Source organism: Aythya ferina, assembly GCF_964211825.1.
Source record: "Aythya ferina genome assembly, chromosome: 11".
Lineage (NCBI taxonomy): Eukaryota > Metazoa > Chordata > Aves > Anseriformes > Anatidae > Aythya > Aythya ferina.
In genome coordinates this window covers 1,147,435-1,172,014 of record NC_140307.1, presented here as the reverse complement: position 1 = coordinate 1,172,014, position 24,580 = coordinate 1,147,435, and the positions used below count along the sequence as shown (strand labels likewise).

At 53.4% G+C, this 24,580-nt stretch overlaps 1 long non-coding RNA gene across 1 annotated transcript; it reads left to right on the top strand.

Moving 5' to 3' along the window:
* Positions 1 to 4,069: 4,069 nt before the first annotated feature.
* LOC311442916 lies at positions 4,070 to 8,462 on the top strand. The gene is made up of 2 exons (XR_014696946.1): positions 4,070 to 4,257; positions 8,022 to 8,462. It is a non-coding gene; the product is annotated as an uncharacterized lncRNA (long non-coding RNA).
* The last annotated feature ends 16,118 nt before the right edge of the window (positions 8,463 to 24,580 follow it).

Genomic DNA, 24,580 nt, shown 5'->3' with positions numbered 1-24,580 from the left:
AAAGAAAAGAAAGAAAAGAAGAGTTGCAGAGGCTCCAGACAAGGAGAGCCAACAAGGTCTGCCCATGGCCGGGGGGACCGGGGACGTCTCCAGTGCCCGTCTGCGCTGCTGGAGCCCCTGTGCACCCATCAGTGATGGGGAAGCAACTGCGTGGATGGTTCTATTCAATTCAATTATATTGGAAACAATTAGATTAGACTACACAGCTAATTAACGACAACCTTAGTGGCGAGAGCTTCATTAGGAGGGCCGTGTTATTGCTACGGGCGGCAGCGGCGTCCTTCCCGCACCCTCCGATGTTTGTGCAGCTGGGGGAAATATTTTCGCCGGCGAACTTGTGCACTGGTGGCGGGCTCGAGGGACGGCGCTCCTCGATCCGGCTGTAATGATGCTAATATGCTGCTTTCTGGTAATTTTCTATTAATTGTTTGCACTCCCTGTGTGTCTTCAATCCATTAGTTACACTTTCCGGGATCGGAGCAGGCAATAAATCCTGTGGTCTGCCAAGGCTCCTGCAACGTCTTTCATACGATCATCCCCAAAGCTAATGTTTATAATGCAATTGAAGCAATCCATATCAGGCCTTGTCCCTCTGCTCTCCGCTCCGCCAAAGACAGCGAGAGCAGCGCTGCCGGATTCCCCCGGGGTTGTGCCTGTGGAGTGATGATAAGGGAATCGGATTTTAGTGGCGACACGAGAGGTGAAATCCGAAGATCCAGAATATTTAGTTATGTTTACCCACAGTAATCAGCTTCTCAAATAGATGTCACTGGGAAAGCTCTTGCTACATTGATTGCACTGTTCCCCGCTTTCTGCCCAGGGGCAAACAGCTCTGATTAATATTTCACAACACTTTCTTTTTTTTTTTTTTTTTTTTTTTTCTTTTTTTTTTTTTTTTTTTTTGTGCTCGGAGAGCCTTGATAGAGAGACACAGAATATTTTACCATCTCTCATGTTTGCCTGCTCCAGTAATCATTGGATTCAATCACTCTTGCAATGTTTTTATGAATTAATAACAGGCACTTTGGAGGGCTAGCGGGGAGATGGGAAATGCAATCTGTACAACCTTAATGAGCACCGTGGGGACCCGGTGCCATGGTTTCCGAAATCCTCTCTGCGCTTCGCTCTAAATCATTGTCTCTAAAATTACCTGCTCGCAGTCCCTTGTAGCTGGCTCTCGTTCGGCGGGTGAGCACACCTGCCTCCCCGCCGTGCCCTCTCTTTCATTGCAACGGCTCATTTGGAAGCTGTCCCAATTAATTTTTTTTTTTTTTTCCTTCCGCTTTAATAAAAGCTCACCTTTGTCAGCACTGACAAAATGTTTGTCTTCGCTGCCTCATTAGCGTTAGCTGTGACCCAGGCGCTCAGCACCAGAGCGGGTGGGACGGATGGGTGCGGAGCAGGGCGGGGGAATTGGAGCTGGGAATGAAGCACTTCGGGCGTTTTGCTTCGTGAGTCACTGGGGAGGATGGAAATAGGGAAGGGGGGGAGCTTGCCTCAGCTCACACTGCCTCTGCTGCTGTAAAATGCTGGGGGGAGCCCGGCAGGGCACGGCGGGGTGGGTGCTCCAGGTCTCCCCGCGGTGCAGAGGGATGGAGCCCCGGTGCTCTGCTCACCCCCTCGCAAGGAAGATGGGTGAAGGTGAGCCCAAAAACAAGCTTCAGTCATTTCTGCCCATCCATGCTGCTGCAGGCTCCATCTGCAGCGCTGCCTCAGCAGGGCTGGCTTTGCTCAGGTCTTTGCGCAGCCCTCCCTGCTCTGCTTGAGGCACTCCTTCTTTTGCCACCCTTTGGGTACATCGGGTCACCGGCTGCCCCCATCCACTGAGACCCCGGTGCTGCCCGGTGCATCTTCAACAGCATCTCCAGCACCCCCAGCCACGGTGGGACATCTCCAGTGACCCCCTGAGCCCGTTGCCCTGTGCTGAAGGAGCAGGGATGACCCACAACCACCAGTCCCAGCCCCTCATCCTGCTCCTGGGCCGGGCGGCAGGAGCGCAGATGTGCCGAGCGCTCGGCGTGTCGGCCGTCGGCTCCCGCGGGGTCTTCGAGGACAAGCATCCAGACAACCTTAATCCTAGACGTGCGGCTGCACTTTTAAAAGTTGTCTGAGTGGAAATTTGGCCACAGGCAGCACAATTGTGTTTCAGGCTTTAAAGCCAACTGGAGTCATTAAAACACATACTGCATTCCTCTGGAGGAAACATAGCTGTTGATAGGGCATAATTTTACGGCGCAAGTGTTGGGTCTTAATCCAACGTTAGTTTTTGTACAAGTTCACGTCTGAGGAGTCCAGAAATATCAACTGGAGAGATCCAAACTGTGAATCCTTCGGTGGTTCCCGGAGTGAATTACGCCGGGGAAGCGGCCGTGCTCCGTGGGGAGTGTCGGGGACGTGGGCAGAGCTCAGTGCCGCTCGGTGGGGCTGCTGCCCTGTCTGACTGCCCCAAGCCCAAATTCTCCAAACCCAGGCTTGGGCACTGCATACCGGGGAGCACAGGTGCTCTTCAGATCTTTGGGAGCTGATGTTTCCTTGCTTGGATCACCAGTGAAGGGCTCGCCTGCGAGATGAGGCTCTGGTAAATGCTCATCAGGGCTTTGCTCAAGGTCTCCATCCAGGTGGGGTTGCACGGCTGGGGACTGGGGTGTCCCCCAAGCAGCAGGTCCATTCTGATGCTCATCCTAAATACAGCATTTCTGGTGCTGCTGGCTGCAATCCCATGCTTTTAGCTGAAGACTAAGTCATTGAAAAAAGGAATCAGCAAACCAAGCCCCAGAGAAGTGCCAAGCTGGGACCCCTCAGCTCCTCGCAGGCAGGCACTTCTCTGCCACCAGCTGGGTCTGGGGTCACCCTGCCCACTCCCCATGCCCACAGAGCTGAGCTCCTCATGACTATCTGAGAACAAACGTGATGACATGGGATGACAAATGTACCCAGCCCATCTCTTCACGAGCCTGGTGATTTATTTCCAGCCCCCTCAAGAGCAAATTGCACTCGATCTGCTAGCGAGCCCAGAAAAGCTCTGACTTCAGGAACCTCTCAGTTTTCACCCTGCTCTATTTACTTTCTGCGTGTGTGTGTTTTTTAATTGCTTTTTAGAAGTCTGTTCTCAGCCTACAGCTATTTTGGAGATGTGGCACGGAGTTCTAGTCTGGGTGACTAACAAGTCATTTATAGAGACTTGGCCAGCGCCGCTCAAACATTTCTGCTGGCCAGACAGGCATTACCGCACGCAGACGTGTCGGGACACGTGCAGCAAGTGCACTGGAGCAACACCTACAGAGCTCTAATCGGCTTACAGCGGTGTGAACCCGGCAGCACAGGGGAACACGACCTGCTTTCCACACCAGCAGGCTGCGGGGTTGGCTCCGGCCGGGTGCTTGTGCCGCGGTGGCTGCTCGCAGCGATGCTGCGCTGCGGCCGCTCGCGGGCTGAGTCTGGCCATGTATGGGCAAAGCCCGGGTGGCTCGCACAGATGCGCTGCCGATGGAGCTCATGGTGAAAGAATTTCCCCCAAAACAAGGCCCGACTGTTAACCTTCCCCATCCAAGCAACCAGCCGGGCCCGAGGCGGCCGCACTGATTTCCTGCGCTGATTTATTGCGTGTGCACCCGCGGCGCTGCCCGGCCCCAGGATGGCAGCCAGCTCCCCGCCAGGGGGGCACCGAGCTCGCTGGGTGCCCCCTGCCCAGGGACCAGGCAGGATTTGGCCTCGCAGCATCACCAGCAGCAGGGCTGCCAGCAACCCAGAGCCGTGCCGCCAGCCCCCCGCGCTGAGCATCCTTGTTCCTGCCTCACCTCTGTGCTGCCAGCTGATTTTTTTTTTTTTCCTATTATTTTTTTTTTTCCCCCTTTTGCTTGATGGTGTTGTTGTAAAAGCGCCTGAACAATAGCCTGCATTTATCCAGAGCGCGACAGCCTGCCAGCTGGCGGCGGATCAGCCTTCTCATCCACTTCCAGGGCTCTTAAAGACGACTGTCCCAGAAACTCGGGTGTGCGCTGCTCTGAGAAGTCCCTGCTCTCTTAAATGCCTGGGCACTGATACAATTAATGTTTAATGCAGCATTCTTGTTTCCTGGTTGCCATTCTCTGCAAAACAATGGGGTGTTTTGCCCATGAAATTACTGTTCTGATTAGGAGGAATATGTCTGTCATTAGACTTTCAAATGCGATCCTGTTGCAGCACAGCGCTGGCAATCCGGCCCAGATGACTCTGGCGATATTTCTGTTCCTGAAGGAAATAGCAAGTGCAAATCGGGTAATTTTATACGCTGGCTGGGGAAGGGGGCTTGCGCTGATGGATGCTGTTGTGTTTGCAGCAATAACAGCTGGGGCCAGGGCACGCAGGGGATCTGCCAGGACGTGGCTCGGGCTGCAGTTGTGGCTCTGGCTCTGCAGACACACGTATGGGCAATGCTCCTCCTTCTAGCAGGGGGCCTGGGCTCAGCTGCCAGGGATGCCCTGCTGCAGGTGTGAGCCTGAAATTCCTCTGGAGCCGGCGCAGGCAGTGCCGCGCTCCCCCAAACCCTGCCAGTGCTTGGCCTCCAAAATGCAGGGCCTTGTAATTGGGAGCAGATGCTGCAGGTTCCTGCAAGAGCACAGTCACGGCAGAAATCCCCTTTGAGAGAGAGAAGCTGAGAGGATCAGAGGCATGAATCTCAGGGCTGGGGTGTTTGCGTGGCTGTGGCACGGGGTGCAAGCAGAGCATGGGGCACCCAGCTGTGGTGTGGGGTGCACGACACCATACCCAGTCCTCCTGGGTGTGTTGGGTTGGAGCTCAGAGGCACAACGGGACCCCAAACTGTTTTGGGGTTCCTGCTCCATAAAGGTGAATCCATCTGCGAGGGGAAGGTGCTGGGGGCAAGGAGCATCCATGGCTGCTGGGGGGTTCAGGGTGGCCTCTTGCTGCTGGTTTTCCTTGGGGAAGGGGCGCAGGATGAGGCCAGGAGTGCAGGGATGGGGCTCTGCTGCCATGGGGAGCCAGGCACTGCTGCACTGCCCCACAAGAAGGGTCTCAGCCTGAGGTCATCTTGGAGGGTCCTGGGTGCCGTGGGTGGACAAGGCAGGTAAAAAGCACAGCGAAAAATCAACATCTCCAAATCCAGTAGCTCTGCACAATGTGCTGGAGCGCGGGATGCTGCTCGGCAGCCACAGGGGAGCTGTTTATTCCTGCCCATTTCCGACCAGATGAGAAAAGCACTTTGAGCACAGAGGGAGGACGGGGAGCTGGAGCTGGGAGCAAGGACATCCCCCTCCCCGCCCTGCTCCTGCCCCAGCCTGAGCCTCTCTCACCAATAAAACGTCTCTTCCTGAAGCTTGGAGAGTTTTTTTCCGGAGTTCAGCTGATATAAATTCCCACTGGAGAGTTTGAGGCTGGCAATCAGCTTACTCATTCTTCGCTTATCATCACAAACCTCTGACCTTCAAACATCGCTGGTGCAGTGCCCGGCTGAGCAAACTAAAATCAAACCAGATGGTGATTCACCGCGCTCCCGTGTCGCGACACGCGGCCCCTGCATGTTCCCTCGCCACCAGCCGCCTCCCTGCAGGTTCCCGACCTCGTCCCACGTCTGGTGCTTGTCCCACACCAGTGGTGCTGGGCCCTGGGTGGTGCTGGAGCACGGTTGGGGTTCCCACATGGTCCTAGGCGAGAGGGCAGGGATGCAGCACAGGCAAGGATGCTGAGCTGGTTGGGGTCCCCCAGGTGGCCCCAGCCTGTGCCTGACATCCCCTGGGACATCTCTCCCTTTGCAGGAGAACCAGGGTTGGGTTTTGACGAGATGGATGCCTTTTCCAGGCAGCATTTTCTGCTCCCCCTGGCCCGTTGGATGCTGGCGACTGACTTTCTGCTCACTTTTTCCTAGAAAGAGCCATCCTTACGGCCTCTTCCAAAGGCAGTTCGTGCGTGCCAGAGCCATCTCCGCTGCCCGGAGCCCTTGGTGCTCGGAGCAGGGATGCTGCACACGCAGGGGGATGAAACAGGGGGGCTGTGGGGCTGGAGGGGGGCGCAGCCACTCCTGCAGGAGGGCCGTGGGAGGCAACTGGTGTGCCAGCAGGCGCGGAGGAATGCGGCAGCAGGGCGGGGGGAGGACAGAAATTAATAATTATCTGAAGCGCACCCCTATCACTGTTCATCGAAATTTGCCCATACTTCATTCCAGCCTCCTTTCTTCTTCTTGCCTCCAGTAAGTACTTTAACATCCTTTTTAAAAATTAAAGGGGGAGGGTTATGGAACAGATAAGAGATAATTGCCTAGCTTTGACTCTTCTATTGATGTGAAAATAGGATTGGAATTACTCACTCTGGTTGAAAGGTTAGTTGAAGGTTATTACAGGAAAATTGTTATTCATACATTTTTTCTGTGCTGCTGGATAGCCTAAAAGATTAAATTCACAGAGTGCATAATGACCCATCACAACGGACAATGGTGGGAATAATCTCCAGAGACTCCAGATAACAGAACAGAGACTTCTTTGAATAATTCATGGTTCAACAGACATCCCTCACTAACAGATTACATGCGAGTTTTCATTAGAAAGGAGATAATTTAAAGTAGCTTTAAAAATAACCGGTATTTTTAACGGAAGTGGAATTACCATAAGCATTTATGCAGTTTGTTTATGCTTTAATAAATCTACTTTCCTCCTGACCTTCATGCCATGGGAACAAAACGCGAGGGGATAAAGAAAGTCATTGTTTGTGACAATCCGGCTCTCGTCCGCGCAGGGCTGACGGAGCATCGGTTTCATATTCTGCCTCACACTTGGCTGCCTCCAGCACACGGTGTACACAAATCCTGGGGCCAAGGCAATGCAGCAGACAGGTCAGGGTGCTGCAGGATCCAGGTTTCTGCCCCAAATTCCTTCTGCAGGGGTATGGGACGCCCGCAGCCCCCCTTGGACCGCGGTACGGGGTGGCAGGAGGAGGGCTCGATGCCGTTCCCCAGCCCCTCGCTTCTCCCCGAAACCATGCACCAGCTCGGGCTAATCTTTTAATTTCATCTCGTGGAGTAGCTGTTGTGCCTTGAGAGCTGATTGTTTGGTAAAAGCAAGTATTTACGAAGGTTTAGCAGAGGCGCGATACGCATCTGTAGCATTGTTCTGCGCGGCAACAAATGGATCTCAGACAATTAATTGATATTTAGTAAACATGTAACAGTTATCTCCTCCCATCTAAATTAAATCCTAATTAATGTTATACAATGCGCTGCTGCAGGCTGCACTGATTGCAACTTTCCTGGCAGCGGGGACGAGGGGAGTGCAGTCACCGCAGGGCGCTGAGCTGGGCACCCCCGGCCGGGGGCACGGAGCTTTCTTCCTCTTCCTCTTCCTCTCCCTCAATTTTGGGCAGTTTTGCAGGGAAGGACCAGGGGTGATGCTCTGCTGGCAGTCCCGGCGTGCAGCGCAGCAAGAGGCCGGCAAGAGCATGCTGGAAGCTGTAGTCCAGGTGCCCCAGCATCGCCAGCGCCGCGCTGAGCTGCTCACAGCCCTCCTGCTCCTCCTCCTCCTCCTCCTCCTCCTTCCTCACAAACACCGCCTCTGCTTGCTAATCCCTCCCAGGCTTTGCAGCCTTCGTGGCGGGTTTGAGGCCGAGTGACAAAATGCAAATGGTGGGGGAGCAGAGGCAGCAATTAGACAGCGAGGAAAGATAAAGCAAATATCCGAACCACGAGTCGCCCTCAGCGCAGCTCGCTGGCGCCCAAGCGTTCCCCCGGGAGCGTCTCAGCTCGGAAAATGTTTGTCGTCTCCCATCAGGTGAATCTGTGGGCACGGTGTGGAGTAAATGTTAATTAAACTACCACGGAGCTGCCTAGCAGTGGGCCGTCACAGGCAATCCCTTCTGCTGTCGACAGAGCTTGTTGAGAGCGTGCGAGGGAAGACTTTGACCCCAAGCAACTGCTGCAAAGGAAGCAGAAGCAATTTTGCTGCGATCAGTGGCATTTCCCTGGATTTCTTCTGGCCTTGCCAAAAGCAGAATGTGTTGTCGAGCCTGCAGGAAACGAAGGTTTCTTTATTTTGCAGGAGACGCTTGCTCTAATTGCTGTCTTCCCGTGCCCCAGCAGCCGGCACCGCTCACATCCAGCGGGGCCGGGGCTGGCCGAGGGACGCCGCTGCTCCTGGGTCCTGCACAGGTGGCTGAGGTGCTGGGGTTTTCCTTCTCTGGTGAGCAAAAGAAACCCTGGCAAAGTGAGTAAGAGCAGCGTGATGATGTGTTAAACCGTGAGTGATTCCTCGGGTCCTGTCCCAGAGAAGGATGCGCCAAGAAGGATTTATCCCCCCGGGGGAAGCAGCAGCTACAAGGATCTTCCTCTCACCCACCCCTCTGGGTGTAAGGGCTTGTTATAAATAATACTCGAGTCTAAAGGAGGTGAATGAGGACTTTTATGGATTTAACACGCAACTCTAACATCTTTTTCCACTAAAGCTTCTGTCAATAAATCATTTTTTAATTATCAGCTTAAATTATCAGCTAAGCACGTCTAAATGATCTCTGGAGTGATTTCTGATGTAAGATGTTCAGAGCACCATTAAAGAGGTCTCAGAAGAAAGTTGTTCCCCTTCCTTTTAAAACAGTTTCCCCCTTTTTTTTTTGCATCTCCCAGAAAACTAACCTCTCAATGCGTGCCTGCCAGGTGGGGTGTGAAGGAAACGTGGCTCTAACAGCACATCAACCCTCCCCAAATCAGGGTCTGTGCCAACCCGCATCCAAACGTGATGGCTCCAACACCTAACAGCAGCAGCAGGTTTGATTTAGTGCTGCCTCCTGCCATTAGATCGTGCACACCTTGTCTCAATACCATCTAGCCGTGCCCACCAGCTCCTGGGTGGGTGCCCTATAAATTGTTTGCAGGGTGCCTTTGGGGAGGCTGAGGCTCAGCGGTGGGCTGGGGGCAGGGATCTGTCCCCCTGCTCACACACACACACTGCGGCTGCCTGCAGAGGTGGCCCTGACCGCCTGCCTCCGTGGTTCTGCCTCTTGTGAGATGCTTTTTTATCCATCTGATATTTTTAACAAGAACTCTGGAGTGCTTTGTTTCAGTCCAAGGTGGCACAGGGAAAACATTTGAATTACTTCAGTTTTCAGGGATGGAAACTGGGCTTTGCAAACTCAGCCTCTAATAACTCACTGGGAAAAAAAAAAATAAAGGGCTGTCTAAAAGCAGAAGGTTAATGAGTCTGCTTCTTGCCCCTGTAAAATAACAGCAACTAAAGCTGACCAGAATCCTGCTGATTGGGATGCAAACAGTGGGTAACCACGATAAGCCCACTCCATCCCCAAATGCCCCATGCCATGGCTGTGCCCAGAGCCCAATGCTCACGGCAGCAGGGTGTCCTCATCCTGCCTGTTTGAGAAGGGCAGGCTGCTGCAAATCTCCCAACCCGAGAGCCACGCTGGAGCAGCAAAATCCCAATTTTACCGAGGGAAAGGCAAAAGCCCTGAGCGGGGCTCACTGCAGGCTCGGCCGTGGTGGGGCATCGCCTGCTCCCCTGGGGGCACAGGGGTCCCATGGCAAGGAGTGAGCACGGACAGGTTGAGGCTGTTCCATTAACCAACAGGATGAGGATGTCTAATTAACCATCAGGATGAGGCTGTTTCATTAACCAACGGGACGAGGATGTCTCATTGACCCGACGGGACGAGGCGGGCCCCTTGCTGCAGGGTGCGGGCAGGGCAGGGGCCCTTTGCTCCACAGATAGCTCTCTGGTGGCTCAGAATCAATTCAGGAATGATTTTCTCCTTCACAGGAGGAGATTTACAGCGTTTCTCGTGTTTCCCATCTTGCCCTAATTAATGCAATTAATCAGGGCTGTGCAGCCCGTTGCCCCAGGCGAGGAGCTGGGAGCTGCGCGGGCTCAGCCCCAGGAGCTGGATTTGTGCCGCGGCGGGGGGCTGCGCCACGGGGCAGGGTGGAAAGAACCCAGAGCATTTTCTGGTGCCTTTTCTTTCCCCTGCAAGTGCCTGACCCGTGAATTGTTGTGTGAGACCCCGTGCAGACCAGCACCCTGCTCCTTCTGCGAAGGAGTAGCAAATCTCCCGGTGCTTTAAGAGGTCTGGAGATGTTCAGATGAGAACGTTATTGGTATTCGATGGCAATCCTCCTCGGCTCCTCTTATCCTCCCAACTAGTCTCTGATTTCTCACTTTCTTTTCCTCTGCCCCGATTAATGTTATTTCACGGGTTCCATGACAACACGAGCATCCGAGGATCTTGCTCTCCAAACCGTTATTGAATTATGTGCGGGGAGCTTGGGCTCGCTCAGCCCCCGAACCACATTAACCTGATTATGCTATGAAGGTCGAACACAAGAATTAACCAGAGTGTTAGAAGCACATCATTTTACACCAGAGTGCAGGGGCTCGTTACAGCATGACACCACCACGGGCTCTCCGGGCTGCCCTAGGAAGAAGGACACAAAGTGCTCCTTGCACCAGGAAAGCGCAGGAGCGCTCTGACCATTTGCTGCCCGGAGCCCCTGGGGGTCTCTGCAGCCTCTCAGCCCCCCACAGCATGTACTCTGCCCTAAAGTGCCCGTGGTTTAATAGCCAGGCACGATGACATGGTGCTGCTGTGCCCTGTGGGGCACAGTCTCCCCTCCACATCCCTGGTTCCCCCCCCCAAAACCAAGGCAATCCAAGTTTTAATTCACATTTGCCTGGTGCGGCGCGATGCTGCCTCTCCCATTAATGTTCAATTTCCGTGGGCATCCACCGAAAGCAGCCGCTGCTCTGCGGGGTGCCCGCAGCCTCGGGAGGATGCTCGGGGTGATTTACACCCCGCCAGGACAGCTGATGGAAGGATCAAGAGCGGCACGGGCGGGAAGGATGTGGCCCTGCAGGAGGATCCAGTGGGCGTGCGGGCGCAGGGGAAGGAGCAGTGCTTGTTTTTATGGGTCTCCCTGCCTTACAGCCAACGTGTGTCCCCCAGTGAGCCTGCTAATGGGTTTCCATGTCACAGAGGTGTGTGGGGTCAGCGTGGCCCCGCGTGGCTCCCGGGGACGAGGCTGCTCCTGGATACGTGGCTGAAGCACGAGGGCACGCAGCTGCCCCGGGGGCTGCGCTCACGGGGGGCGCAGGTCTTCACCCCGCCTGGGCTGTAAATATCCCTGCCCGAGCCTGCTTAAAGGCTTTTGTCTGTGCTTAATGACGTGGCTGCAAATTCACCTTTGAGGAGGTAGGAGCTGTAAATAATGTGATTTTTATTTATTTTTTTTTTAATAGAAAAAGCCCTTTGAATGGGATGCTGTTAACCCCCAGCTTTGCTGTTCCTGCAAGGTGCTGCGAGCCCTCAGCTGGCACAGGCAGGGCAGGGGGGTGCGGGGTGCCACGGGCAGCTCAGCACCCTCGGGATGGTGCCCAGGGCTGGTGCACACCCCTCTGTGCACCCAAAAACAGGACTGGATGTGCTCTGTGCCCCCTGCTTGCCACCCGCACGGTGACATTTGAGCTACACCCCTTTGGTGAAAAGCGCCCCAGTGGCACCTGGGGCAGACTGGGTGCACTGGTGGGGTGCACTGGGCTGGGAGGAGGCATGGAGCTGGGCTCTGCGAGGAGCTGGGAGCACGCAGGGGGCAGGGGGATGCTCTCAGCCCTCCCGTCCTGCCTCTCCCCAGCTTGGGATCCTTCCACGGGCTGTGCTGCGGATTCCTCCGTATCTTCAGTGTCCATCTGCACGGCTCCCTGCTAGTCAAATAGCGACGGCTCGCTGCGAGTTTGTTTTTCAAATTGAAAAGATTCGGTAAAATAAGGGTTTTGCTGTTGTTCAAATAGGCGCCTCCCCACAGAAATGGTGACATTTGCTCTCGGACCAGCCACAGGACTGCCTGTCTCCGCACAGGACGCCGCGGCTCCTTCCTGATGCTGCTCACATCCGACCAGCACCAGGATTTGGCATTTCGAAAATGCCCACCCGTGGTTTTAGGAGCGTGGAGCCAAGAAGTCCTCCAGGTTTTTGCCTGCAGAATCGCACAACTTTGAGGTATCCGCTCCGATGGGCCGCAGCCCTGGGGGAGGGTTTGTTGGGAGGCTGCAGGATGGGTTTGTGGGGGGTTTTCCTAAGGATTTCTGTCTGTACAGCATGCACACATGGTGGCATTACCCCTGCCTGGGGCAAAACCCTGAATAATAAAGAGTTGCCAAATTGAATTGTCTTTTCTCCTTCTTATTTTAATCTGTGAAAGCGTTTGATGGTTTTAAGGCACCTTTCCCTGCCAGCGAGCTCTTTAAAAGGAACAGGAATGGGGCAACTGAACTGCGTAATGCCAGGCGTAATCCAAAGCACCCAGATCTGAATATTGTGTGTGTGTGTGTGTGTTCGCTCTCATCTCCTCCACCCAAGCGGCTCTAAACAGCCTCAGACCTTCAGGATAAAGCACGTGTGCCGTGCCTTTTCCACAGCCAGCCCTCCAAAAACACACACAGCCCTTTAATAATGAAAAAAGCAGATGATGTATGAGACACTCGCAGGCTGTTAGCACTTCTATGTATCACTGCTCCGGAGTTTTGGAAAGCAAATTGCATTACCGGCCTGCATGGAGGGAAGTTTCCCTCCCAGCTCTGCGGTTTGGGCAGCGCACGGGGGGGCTGGGGGCAGGTGGAGTCGTGCTGGAGATGGCTGCAGCCCCAGTTTTGGGGGCGCTGATGGTTTCTGTCAGATGAGAGACGTTCTTGTGATGCTCTGCATGGCCAGACCCAAAGCAGCGCCCCGGCAAGGCCATGCCCACGGGGCTGGGGGTGTCTGGGGGGGCTTTTCTCTCTGCCTGGTGCTGGTTTGGCAAAGAGACCTGTCAGAAAGCTGGGAAAGGTTTGCGACCTCTCCAAGTTACCGTACTGCCCTGCCTTTTATCATTAGCTTTTATTGAGCAGGCACTGGGTGGGAACACTGGCAATTTTATTTATTATGGGGTGGTGTGGCCTTGTAGCACAGGGGGAGCTCAGAGCATCATGGAGAGACTGCCTGTGTGCAAACAAACTCCAGATTGAATGAGCAAGCTGAGGTCACCCCAGTGGTGAGGCTGTTGAGGCCACCGGGGCTCTGTGCCCTGGGGCTGCACCCGTAGGCTTTCTGATGGCTGATTTGGGGCCACACATTGCCACCTTCGTGGCTTACTCAGGGCTCAAAACTTGGATGGAAATCTGCCCGGAGCAGCTACCAAGTAGTTGAGGATTACGGGCTTCAGGGGAGGTTTCCATATCCAGCACAGGGCAGGTTTGGATGCCACGTCATGCACCTATAACTTATAACCACTGCACGTGTGTCTGTCAGCCTGCAGGCCTGAAAAAACCTGCTGCTGCCCTGCCAGCACTGCGATCTGAGCCTGCCTGCTTTGCCCTCACCTCCAAAAGATGACGGTTTGCTCCCTGCACCCAGAGCAGGACTCTGAGCTGAGGTGGTATTTGATTACGAAGTGCGAAGTTTTCCACTCCAGCCCTTGTTTGCCATCTGGTATAGCACAGATTTTATTTTTATTTTTTTTTTTCCTCACTCTTTATTATTCTACTTGCTGTTTCCAGACCAGACCTGGACCAGTGGAGTGCTTGGTGTCAGCATCCAAGTGTGTGCTTTCATGCACGGCGTATGCAAATGCCAGGTAATTTGTTTTATAAAACTATTTTTATTGCGGTTCCCAGCTCCCCGACTCCCAGCTGCTGTGAGAATCACTTGGATGCTAAAGTGCTGTTGACAAAATTGTTCCCAGTGGCACGTGGGCACAGATGCGCGTCTCTCTCCCTGTCGAAACCCAGCAGATCAGGAGGGTGAAGGCAGGAATTGTGGCTTCGTTTTGAGCTGGAAAACCTTGACCAAGCATCAGCCTCCACCCAGGTCTGTGCTCGGACAGCAGGAACCCCACGGGGGCGGAGGAGGTGGGCTCCCAAATTCTCCAGGGCTTGGTGGAGCAGCGTGCGTGCCCTAACCACCCTAAAAACAGGGTCCAGCATGGGCTGGTCCTTCCCTTGCAGGGATGTCCCTCCTGCCAGCCCCCACGCGGCTCGGTTCGGCGGGGAGGGAAGGCTCTGACAGCTGAGTTTGGGGAGGAGGAGTTAACAAGCAAGGAAAATAGGAGATAAATAGCAAAAGAATGCTTCAGCCCATTCATCCCAGAGCCTTACTAAATGTACCATGAATGATTCCTTGCAAAATTGAGATGTATGTACACTTGCTTGATGGCACTGCAGTGAATTGCTTCTTCAGTAAATCTGTCATGTATGCGCAGACTTTATGGCTTTTTTTTTTTTTTTAATGTAAGAACTGTGCATCTCTTCAGGTTGAATATCTCTTGCCGTGAGCAAGGTTAGATTCCAGTGCATCATCCCGAATCCCTGGTATTCGTGCTGGGGGCTAGGGCAGAGGGGCCTGCATTCCTGGGGCATCTCTGTGCTTGCCTCAAGTGCTGTGATTTTGCCCCAAATGCAACGGGCACGGGGTGTAGCTGCAGGTGTCTGCATGCGTCCAGCACGTGGCCAATGTGGGTACCCAACCAAATTAGTCCAGCACGTGCAATAAATGTGTCCAGTGCATGCATCCACCTGGGTCACTGCACGTGGAAGCTGCGCCCGCAACCTTTTCATGCCCTGATTTCTTCCTTTGCTAGTCCAGAAGGAAGATTTCTTCTTTCTACTCGCAGGGTCACCGAGAGGGTAAATGCGTTAATGCTACTCCTGGACGGATGGTGCTGTTAAAACAAAGTCTTCCTGCTATTTGTACACTGGATTTTGCTCCGAGGGCTGCTCGCGGCCAGCCGGTGGCTGAGTATTTACACGCTGTGCTCCCAGTCCACGGGACAGAACAGATATATTTTTTAAGACACTTTCTTTTCCATAAAAAATATTTGATTGCGGTATTGACAGAACTACTGATGTAAAAGGGCAAGGAAATATTTCCAAATGGTTTATCTGACAGCTGTAAATTTCATCTCATGTTGCTTATTGACCTCTAATTGTTTCCAGTAGTAGCAGAAGACAGGAAGATCAATAGGGCCGGGGAGATAGTTAATATCCTCACGGTGTGCTTAACTGTAGTTAGAAAATACTGGAATTCATCTTCCTGCGATTTTTAGCAGCTTTATAATTGAAATGTTAGGTGCCTGTACCGTGGCCTTCTCCGTGCGATGGTTTCGGTATAAAGCAGTAATTTCTTTCAGAGAGATGAGGGTTTAGGATTATTTTCTCACTAAAGCATTCCCCCACGAATACAAAGAGAAAGAGGTGGGATGTGTGGAAAAAGGGCCAACCCGAATGTTGCCCCAAAACTAGTGCTGTCTTTAGGTCTTGTCTCCCTTCTCCCTGATTCTCCAAACCAACTTTTTCGCCCAAAGAGCCTGGCCACCTCATTTACTCAGTAAGAAAGGGGTTGTGTTATATTTGCTGAGTAATGAGGAAATGGTGTGCCATCGTCCACAAACATCCCTTCCCCGTTTAATTCCCATAGCCAACCAGTTTGAAGTTGCTGGGAGGGTTTCGGAGCCTCGCTGCTCCTCTCCCCTCCTCTTCGTGCTCACCCAGCCAGGCACCTTCCCCCACACACCGTGAGCTCAGCGCCCCTTCAGCCCTCCGTGCCACGGGGCGCTGCGGCTTCCTGCGCTATAAACAGCATTTTTTATTATTTTTTTTTTTTGCAATTTGCAATTTATGACCTTTAATGCCCAGATTAGTGGAATGATTTCCCGTCACTTCACAAGCTGGAAAGCATGCATATCGATCGGCTGCTCATTGCAGAGGCCCTGCTTTACGCCACAAAGGCTGCCCGTTGGGTTACCCTTGTGGATCCGGATACGGGCATGCCCGGCTCGGAGCCGTGCCAGCAGCTTGCACCAAAACTGCTGTCCCCATCCCACGCCGATTCCTAACACCTCTCTCATCATCCTCGGCTTTATTTCTCTGGCTCGAGCATCAGCTGCTCGATTTGCATCCCAACGGCTGCACACCCCAAAGGGCACGTTTATGATGCAAACATCAGGTTCGCTCACGGAACGGCGGCGCACCAAACCCCGCCTGCGCGCCGGCACTGCAGGCACTGCAAACACCACGGGCACTGCGGGCACCGTGGGCACCTTCCACTGCGGGCCAGCATCTCCTCCTGCTGCCCTCATTTCCCAGGAGCAGCTCTGGGATGTCCCCGAGGGCTCTGCTGTGGGCGCAGCAGCATTTGGTGCCCTCCCCGTGTCACCTGCAGGCCCTGGGCCACCCAACCACCAGGACGCAGCTCCCCGGGGTGCAGGGATGCCTCCAGCCTGGCAGCGGGGTTACTCTGAAGGCCACGGGGTGCAGGTAATGGCAGCGGGGTTATTGGCTGCCCGGCGGAGCACGAGCACCGCTCCTGCTCTGCCTGTCATCATGAATCACGGCGGAGCAGTAATCTTTCATTAGAGCATTCAGCACTAATTGCTGGCAAAATGCCACGTGCCTATTTTCTCATTTTAACAAAACATTTATGCATGAAAGATTTAATGCCAGGTATCAAGCATATCATTGTAAATTTACCACTAATTAAGCCTAATTAAAATAATTAAATGGCTGTGGAGTCACAATGTGAATTAAAATCACATTTCCTCTTGCGTGCGTGCCACTCTTCTTGCTGCCCTTACTCCGAATTTAAGATACAAATATTTTCCTATTCAGAGTCATGCAAAGTGTCTGTGTGGCAGAGGGGATTTAATCATTAAGATAATGCTGTGATTTGATGGCAAGTTTTTCAATTTCGGGACCTCTTGAGATTTTTCTTTATCTGGATGAAGTATGGACAATTTGACAAATCTGTTCCTCCGAGCAGTCGCTTGCTTTTGCATATTCATTACTCATTGGATTTTTAATCAAAGTCGCTGATGGACCCTTTGCACCGCAAATAACTCGGTCATGAATAATTTATCATGTTTAGCTCGGCGTTGTTTGGAGGCTGCGGGCGGCTGCGCGCTCGGTGCCCGCGCCACATGGCGCTGCAGATGTTGGGGCTCCACGTGCGCCCCGCTCAGCACCGCGGTGCTCAGTGCCTGCCCCGGCACCAGCTGCTCCCCGGCCCCAGGTGAGAGCAGCCTGCGGAGCTGGGGGCTCCAGCGCCGCTCTCCTGCTGCTGGTGCACGCGGTGTTTGGGGTTCTTCTTGCTGCAGAGTTCCTGCCTCGTTTACACGGCGCGCAGGCTCTGGAGCTCCTGAGGATTTATGGGGTGCTCGTCCCACATGAGCCTCGTCCATCCCCGGGGGAGGAGAGCTGCTCTCCCAGCCCAGAAAACCAGTGTTTGTTTTCTGGCCACATCTCATGGTCCCTCACCCCTTGCTTTAGGTGCTCAGAGCATGCAGGAGATGCAGAGCAGGACACGTGCTACGAGTAATTAAGGTGCCGAGGAGCGGCTGGAACAGCTCTCATCGCCGAAACAATTAGCCGTGTGATTTTGACCTAAAAGGACATGAGGAGAAGGGGAATTGTAATTGAGCACCTGAGAGCGAACACGCTGAGCCTGGAGAGCTTGGGCAGCCCCATCACAGGCAGAGCCGGGGAGGCTCCAGGCACTGACACCCCCAGTGCCAGTGGTGATGCTGGTCCCAGCGAGACCCCCGAACTGGGAAGGGCCCCAAGGCAGCGGGAGGAGGCAGAGGAGAGCCCTCCTCCCCTGCCCCCCAGCCTCTGCATTAAGCCCCGTCCACTCGGGGTCTGCTAATCCTCTCAGTCCACGGGGGAAATGCAAGAGCAGATAGAGGAAATCCCCGCTTCAAAGCAGGGATCCGACAGTCCTCCCAGCACTGTGATGAGTTTCGGGTGCCTGATAAAGAAGCTTGCGATGTGCTCCGCATCAAATTACAGCCGGGGTTACGAGGAGCTCGGAAATCCACCCCGCTTGCCCTGGGAAGGGGTCTTCCTAGGCACGTTTTCTGGGTGAACATCTTGCTGCTGCACTGATCCGTGCACTTGACCCAGTTTTCCCCAGATTTCAGGGAGGTGGGGAGCTGGCAGCTGGCTGTGCCGCTTCCTTGCTTTTGCTGCACTGCTTTTCTGCTGGGAAAAGCGAGCAGGAGCCCGGCTCTGCGGGGAAGCTGCTTGCCTTGGACGAGTCCTTGACACCCCTTGGAGCATCGCTGCTCCCCTTGCACCTTCCCCATGCCCTGTGCGTGTCTTCCACGTCTCCACCTGAGCCGCACTCTGCAAACCAGCAACGACTTCCCTGGGGCTGCAAAAGCCTTCGGCTCTCCCCCAGGCACTAGATAACGTCGGACCAAATGAGTTGTCACGCAAAAATCCAGCTGGCAGGCCGTTTCATTGATTTATTGCTGACTTTTACTAGCTGATTTATTGTTTTCCTCCATTAGCCGTGTTATTGATTCGCACCCGGTTCTCGTCTCGTGGCCCTGACTCACGGGAGATAGCACAGGGCCCCCGCTGGGCTTGGCACATCGCCGCTGGTGGCAGGGACATGGCACTGCTGGCTCGTGGTGTCATGCATAAAATGCTTTTTTCTTGCACTTCTAAACTCTCAGGGTTGTTGGCTGTGGGGTTTCGTGCCCTTTTTGGGGGTGCTCAGGCACAGCGGGTGCTGTCACTGCTTGTTGAGGTTTTGCAGCTGGAAACCCGCTTGGGTTTCTTGGTGCCATCAGCGTGGGGCTTGGGTTGGAGAGGGTGTGAGCATGGGCTGCCCCACGGGGAGGAATTTAAGTTCAGTCTGCTCCATATGGGGTGATTTAGTGACTGTGGTTACTGGAAGAGGATGGCTCTGGGTGCTGCAAATATCTGGGGGAAGGCATCCAAGGAAGCATCACTTGGATGCGCTCTGGAGGGACAGGGGGGGCACGGAGCCCTCTGCATCCACTCCCAGATCTTCCCGGGGGCTGCATCTTGCAGAACCAAACCCCTGTAAAAGAAATAAAACCCTGTGTCAAAGACCAGGGCTGAGCCACCCAGAGGCCATAAAACCCCAGCGATGTGCACCCCATGGGGTGCTGCATTTGGGGAGAGCTTTATCCCATCCCCTTCCCCGCAAGGAGCGGGGCAGGACGGTGCCTTTTCCGTCCCACTGGAAGGGGGGTGGTATTTGTTCCCCCGCGGAGATCATTCAGACGGGCAGCCTGGCACTGGGATCTGAAAAAGGAGGTTGACAGGGGAAAAAGAAAGGGAAAAAGAGCGAGGGAGCGAGGCTGGCCGGGGCGGCGATGCATTATTTACTGCTGCTCTCGCATGTGTGGTCTCGGCCAGGTCTCTGATGCGGCATAATGGGTTGCAAAGCCTCCTTTGTATGCTCGCTGTGGCCGCTGCTATATTTTAGACTTGAGCCATTCAAGTAAAGCCTGGGCCGTGCTCGGTGCGGGCTGATTAACCTTTTACTCCCCAGGAGCCAGCTCGTTTTCCCTCGCAGCGTGGCCCCGAACCCCGAGCCCTGCCTGGCCCCTGCCCTGCCCAACTGGCCTGGGAAGGGACCCCCAAAAACATGGGGCTGCTCCGGGGCTGAAGCTGCCCTCTTTTTGTGGCATTTAACGCTGAGCACCCTTGCTGCATCCTTTCACCCCAAATAACCTCCCCATCCCAACTGGGGCGGGCTGGGGGGAGCAGAGAGAGGCAGACAGCCCCCAGTGGGGTTATTGGAGGTGTAATGGGGACAAACCCATGCTGTGAGCCCACCCCACAGCCTGCAGACCCCGCTCCGCCTGCCCAAAGCCCCCCAGCCTGCTCTCACCCCGCAGGTCCATGGCAGCAGGCAGCTGCAAAGCGCCGCCCGTTTATCTCCTTCATCGCAGCGCTTCGCAGGATGAGGTTGGATTTCTCTTTTTATAACCTGGGAAAGAAGTAGCTAGGTTTTTTTTTTTTTTTTAAAGAAAAAAAAAAAAGAAAGAAAAAAAAAAAGAAAGAGAGGTGTTGGTTTTCTGAAGAGAGCTGCCTGTAATTGTATCTGTGAAGGTAGATGCTCTGCGAGCCTACGGGGAAAAAGCCCCTCCAGGGCCATAAATAATTCAGCTGTTCTGAAATAGACTGCAGGCACGTCAGAGGAGTTCCTCCGCTGCAGATAAATCCATTGATCCCTGTTTAGTTTCAGTCCTGGAGACGGAGCTTCCCGCACCGGCTGGGGCATCACCCCCATGCAGAGGGGGAGCTGTGTGCCCTCCACACCCCCCTGCTCAGGGTTTTTGCCCCAAATGCACCGTGCCAGATGTCACCTCCGGCACATGTCCCATGGGGAGCCACCACTCACTTCCCGCATGTTTCCATCCAGACGAGGAATTTGGGTTTCACTGGGAGAAGGCAGCTGGGCGTGCTGATGTGCACAGGAAAAATAAAAAATAAAAAATAAAAAATAAAAAATAATAATAAGAGTGATTCCAGAAGGGGAGGCAATGGGGCAGCCCCACTGCAGCACCAAGCTGGAGCCAGGAGCTTGGGCTGAGTCTCCTGGGCACCCAGGGATGCTGCATGGGGAAAATCCACTTCCCTTATCCTCTGTAGGGCCACGGCCTCCCAGGCACACTCCTGTTCCCCTCGATATTTGCAGCCACCCCTTTCCCCACGTGATAAAGCCAACACAACTCCCGCGCAGACCCCGGCGAGTTATTACAAAGGTATTCAGAGACACCTCTCCCGGCACAGTTCTCCTCCCCGTTGTTGAGCACACTGGAAAGATTCACATGCTTCAAATGGATTAAGCATTTGGTTTTACTTGGATTATTATTTTTTTTTTTTTTTCCATGAATATAAACCATTTTGCATTTCAAAATCCTTCAGCAAACAGAGCAGTTTGTCTTTGTGTTTGCTAATTTAAAAACAAATATTTGCCTGCCAAGCAAATATAGTCTCTTAGGATGTGCTATTAATAGGATAATTAGGCAGCCGGTAATGAAAAGGATTGCTGGTAATTATGGCAAGATTTGTTTTGGCATTTGAAGGCAGAAAGGGAGGCTGAAGTGCTAAAATCTACCTTAGAGTTAATTAGTGCTATTAGAATACACCTGAAAAAATAGGCCAACTAATGAACACTTCAGTTTATTTTTAAAGAGGCCATGCAAGGATTTTTCCTTGCGATGTTTAGACAGGAGACAAAACCCTATTTCTTACTGGCCTCCACGAAGTGTTTGGGGCTCGAGGCACTGCCATACGGCACGGGAGCAACCCGGCACCACGGGATGGGTTTGGGGCAAAATCGGTGGGTTTTGGCAACGGGATGCTGGAGCCATCACGGGGCGCCGCGGTGGTTTGTCTTCCAGGGCCGAAAGCTGGCTGTTACATAAAACCTCCCCTTGCTAGCAGTCGAATTTCGTGTGCATTTGTTGGTATACTAACAATGCAGTGGCTGGCTCCGAAATGATTAATTAGAAAATTACATTTATATAACCCTCTAATCTGTATTTATGTGTTGCCAAGGGCAGAGGCAGAGGTAGGGGAATTACATCCAGATTAGCTCTGAGCCAAAAGAAGCCCAGATCTGAGATTATTTTGAGGACAGAAATGATAAAATTGTACCAACCCAGGGAAAAAGAGCCAAAATTAGGATTTTTTTCTTAATTCTCCCCTCCCACGATTAAAAAAGAGAGAGAAAATGAATGGAGTGAGGTGGTGCCTTTCAGGGTTACTGGGTAACGGCCCCGGAGCCGGCTCTGTAAAGCAAGAGGTGAGATTATAGAAAAAGCTTATTTCCAGCTGAACATGGCCTTCAGTTTCCCAAACAAAATTGCTTTTATTCTTCTCAACATGTGTTCAAAAAGATTAAAGAGCTGTAAGCTTGCACAGCTTAATAAGAGTATGCATTAGAAGAGTGGCCTGGAACGGCGGCGCAGAACAAGTCCACCCTGGGCTGGGGAGGATTTGAAATCCTGTTTATTGAATTATAAAGAACCTTAAAGGATAAAGGATATTGAAGTAGGGATTTTAATACTTTGTGGTATTTGGGGGAGTTATTCGATCACAACAAATCATTTAAAAAGTATTTTGTTCGTTTTTTTTTTCTTCTTTTTTATGCAACTGGTTGGTTTTCCGAGAGTGAGGGAGCAGGACTGATTATGAAGAGTTAATTGAAAAATAGGACGTGGCTCTGATCGCGGTATCGATCTGGAATCTGACGGCTATAAAGCACACATTTGCTCTGTAATTATGCGGACAAATTAAAGATGAAGCCTGGAGGCTTTTTCAGATGCTCTGTTAACTGAAGACGTTGAGCTGCAGCAATGTTCTCGAGCTGAGCCCTGCGTGGGCTTCCCGATGGCAGGAAATTTGGGGTTAAGTTAATTCTGGAAGGCAGACGCAGTTGAACGCGTATCTTTAGCGTGTCAATCACGGCGGTATTTAAGTTCCTAATAAGATCTGGGGATAGGCAAATTGGTTGAAAGAAAAGAAGGGACTCAAAGCCCTGAAATACCCATCGAGCTATTTTGGGGCTGGAGGCTGACCCAGGGCCATGGCGCTGCATTCTTTGGGACCAGCAGGGCAGGGATTTCGGCACCTCCTGGCATCTCCAGCCCCACAAATGGATGGGATTTGGCCCCAGGTCTTCTATGGGGAGGTCACTGCTGCCCCCAAAGAGGAGCTGCTGGGGGGAGATGGGGCAAGGGGAACCAGCTGAAGGGGCACATCTCCCCGTCCCCGTCCCCTTCCCATTCCTCTGACAGAGAGGGGTGTGTTGGCAGGTGCCATGTCCTCTCAGGAGCGGGATTAACTCAAGAGTTAGGGGTTTGCCAGGGTGGACGGGCGGGTGGATTTGCAGTTCCTAAGCGGCCGCGTTGTCTGCGGTAACTTATGCTGTTCTGCTCCGTAAGAGGATTGGGCAGATTAAATGAAATCATGAGACATGCTATGCAAATTACATCCCAAACCAGATTTTCTGTCGGAGATTAGGGTTAAAACACTGGAAACTGTAAACTTTTCCTTGCCTGGCCTAGCAGGTACACTTTCCAAATGAGTCGGGGAATGCGAGCTCTCAAGCCACGGCTGATTCCTCGGCGTTTCCAGGTCTGGTGTTTAACCACACCGAAAATACCCCTCTGCTACTTTGCGTGGAGCCTCACCGCTTTTGTACCCTTCCCCTTCCCCGCTGGTGGGCTAATCTTCCTGAAAGTTCCTGGGAGCAAACCCCGGCCAGCACTGAAACGCCTCTGCCCGCATTATGCATGCGGCGGCTCGGGGCTTTCATTAGATCTGGCCCGCAGATCAATGGGCGCTGGGGCTTTTAGCAGCTTAGTGCTCCTGACAACTGCTCCTTACACCCGGGCTGCTGCGGGCGCGGACAGAGATGTAAATCTGCTAAATTTCCAGAGCGCTGCGCCCAGGGATCTGCTGGAGTTGCACATTGGGTTACTTTATGGCTTTCTAATCTCTTTTGTTCCACAGCCGGGCAATGACATATTGAGTGATGGATTTGAGGACGGAAGGCATTAGCAGTCCCCGCAGCTCCCCGTTTTGTAATCCCCCACAAACCGACCTCGTTTTCAGGTGCTCTGTGTTCTTTCCACGATAATTAGCCCGGGCACAGCACCAAGCGCCCGTTGTGCTCCCCCCGTGTGTGCAGCCACCCGTCCTGGCCAGGCACCCAGAGGTGGGTGCAGCAAAGCAAACAGAAATGAAAGTGGCTTTGCTGTTGACTCAAAAGGTCACGGGGCAGCCCGGCAGCCCCCGCGGGGACACCCCTGGGTCAGGCACAATGGTGGTGGGACGAGAAGAGCAGGCAGACCGGGGGAGAAAACCCGCACCAAAATCTCCGAGGAGCAACATAAATAAAGATAAATCGGAGTCTTTCCATGACTCAGAGGAATTTGTCATGGAAAATACGTTTTGGCCAGTTAGGAGTCTCTGTGGGGCTTGGCAGCCAGGCGTGGCAGAGCTGTGGTGCGTGCTGGGGGACCCCGAAGAGCTTGGATAGGGGCAGAATTTTGGTGGACACACACGTGCCTGGCCTCGAAAGCAAAGCAGCCCCAAAAGCAAGGTGGTGTTAGCCAGGGTACAGCTCCTGTTGGGGTCTTGGTGGTGCCGGGCAAGCTGGGTGAAAGAAATTGCTCCGAGTGTGCTTGCATTGACCCAGGAAACAACAAGCAGAATAAGAGGAGATGAAAAACCTGATGAGGGCAGGTTAGGAACTGGGCATCTCTGCGGCATGGAGGCAACGGGGAGCAGAGGCACTCGCTGGAGGCCGGCGTTTCCCCACGGGCCTCGTCCCGCAGCTAGCACCCTTTGTGCGCTCCTCTATTCAGGCCCAGATTTAGCCTTTCACGGCGGCGGCCTGGGAATCACTCAAATCTCTGCCTGGTCATTAACCCCTTTTGACGTTCTCATGTTCATTAGGCTTCATTATTTTTCTGTTTTCTTTTTAAAGCCCCGGATCGCAGCTCATGAACTCCATGTTCGGCTGGCTGCTCGCCACTTGGAAAACGGTTCCCGGTTTGGGGCCGTGAGTCAAGGCTGTCCCAGTAGAGCTCTCGGTGAGATTCACACTGGTTTGGGGTGTGAGGTGCTTTCTGACGGGTTTCTTGGGATGTTTCTTGGATGATCCCAGCAGCAGCTGGTGGTGCCATGGGCAAGGGTGCCCTGGGAGCTGCTTTTCAGCATGCGCCAAAAAATCAGCCCCAAACCCCCTGCCTGCTCCTTGCTTTGCCCCAAGCAGGGTCAGCCTGGTTTTATGGGATTCT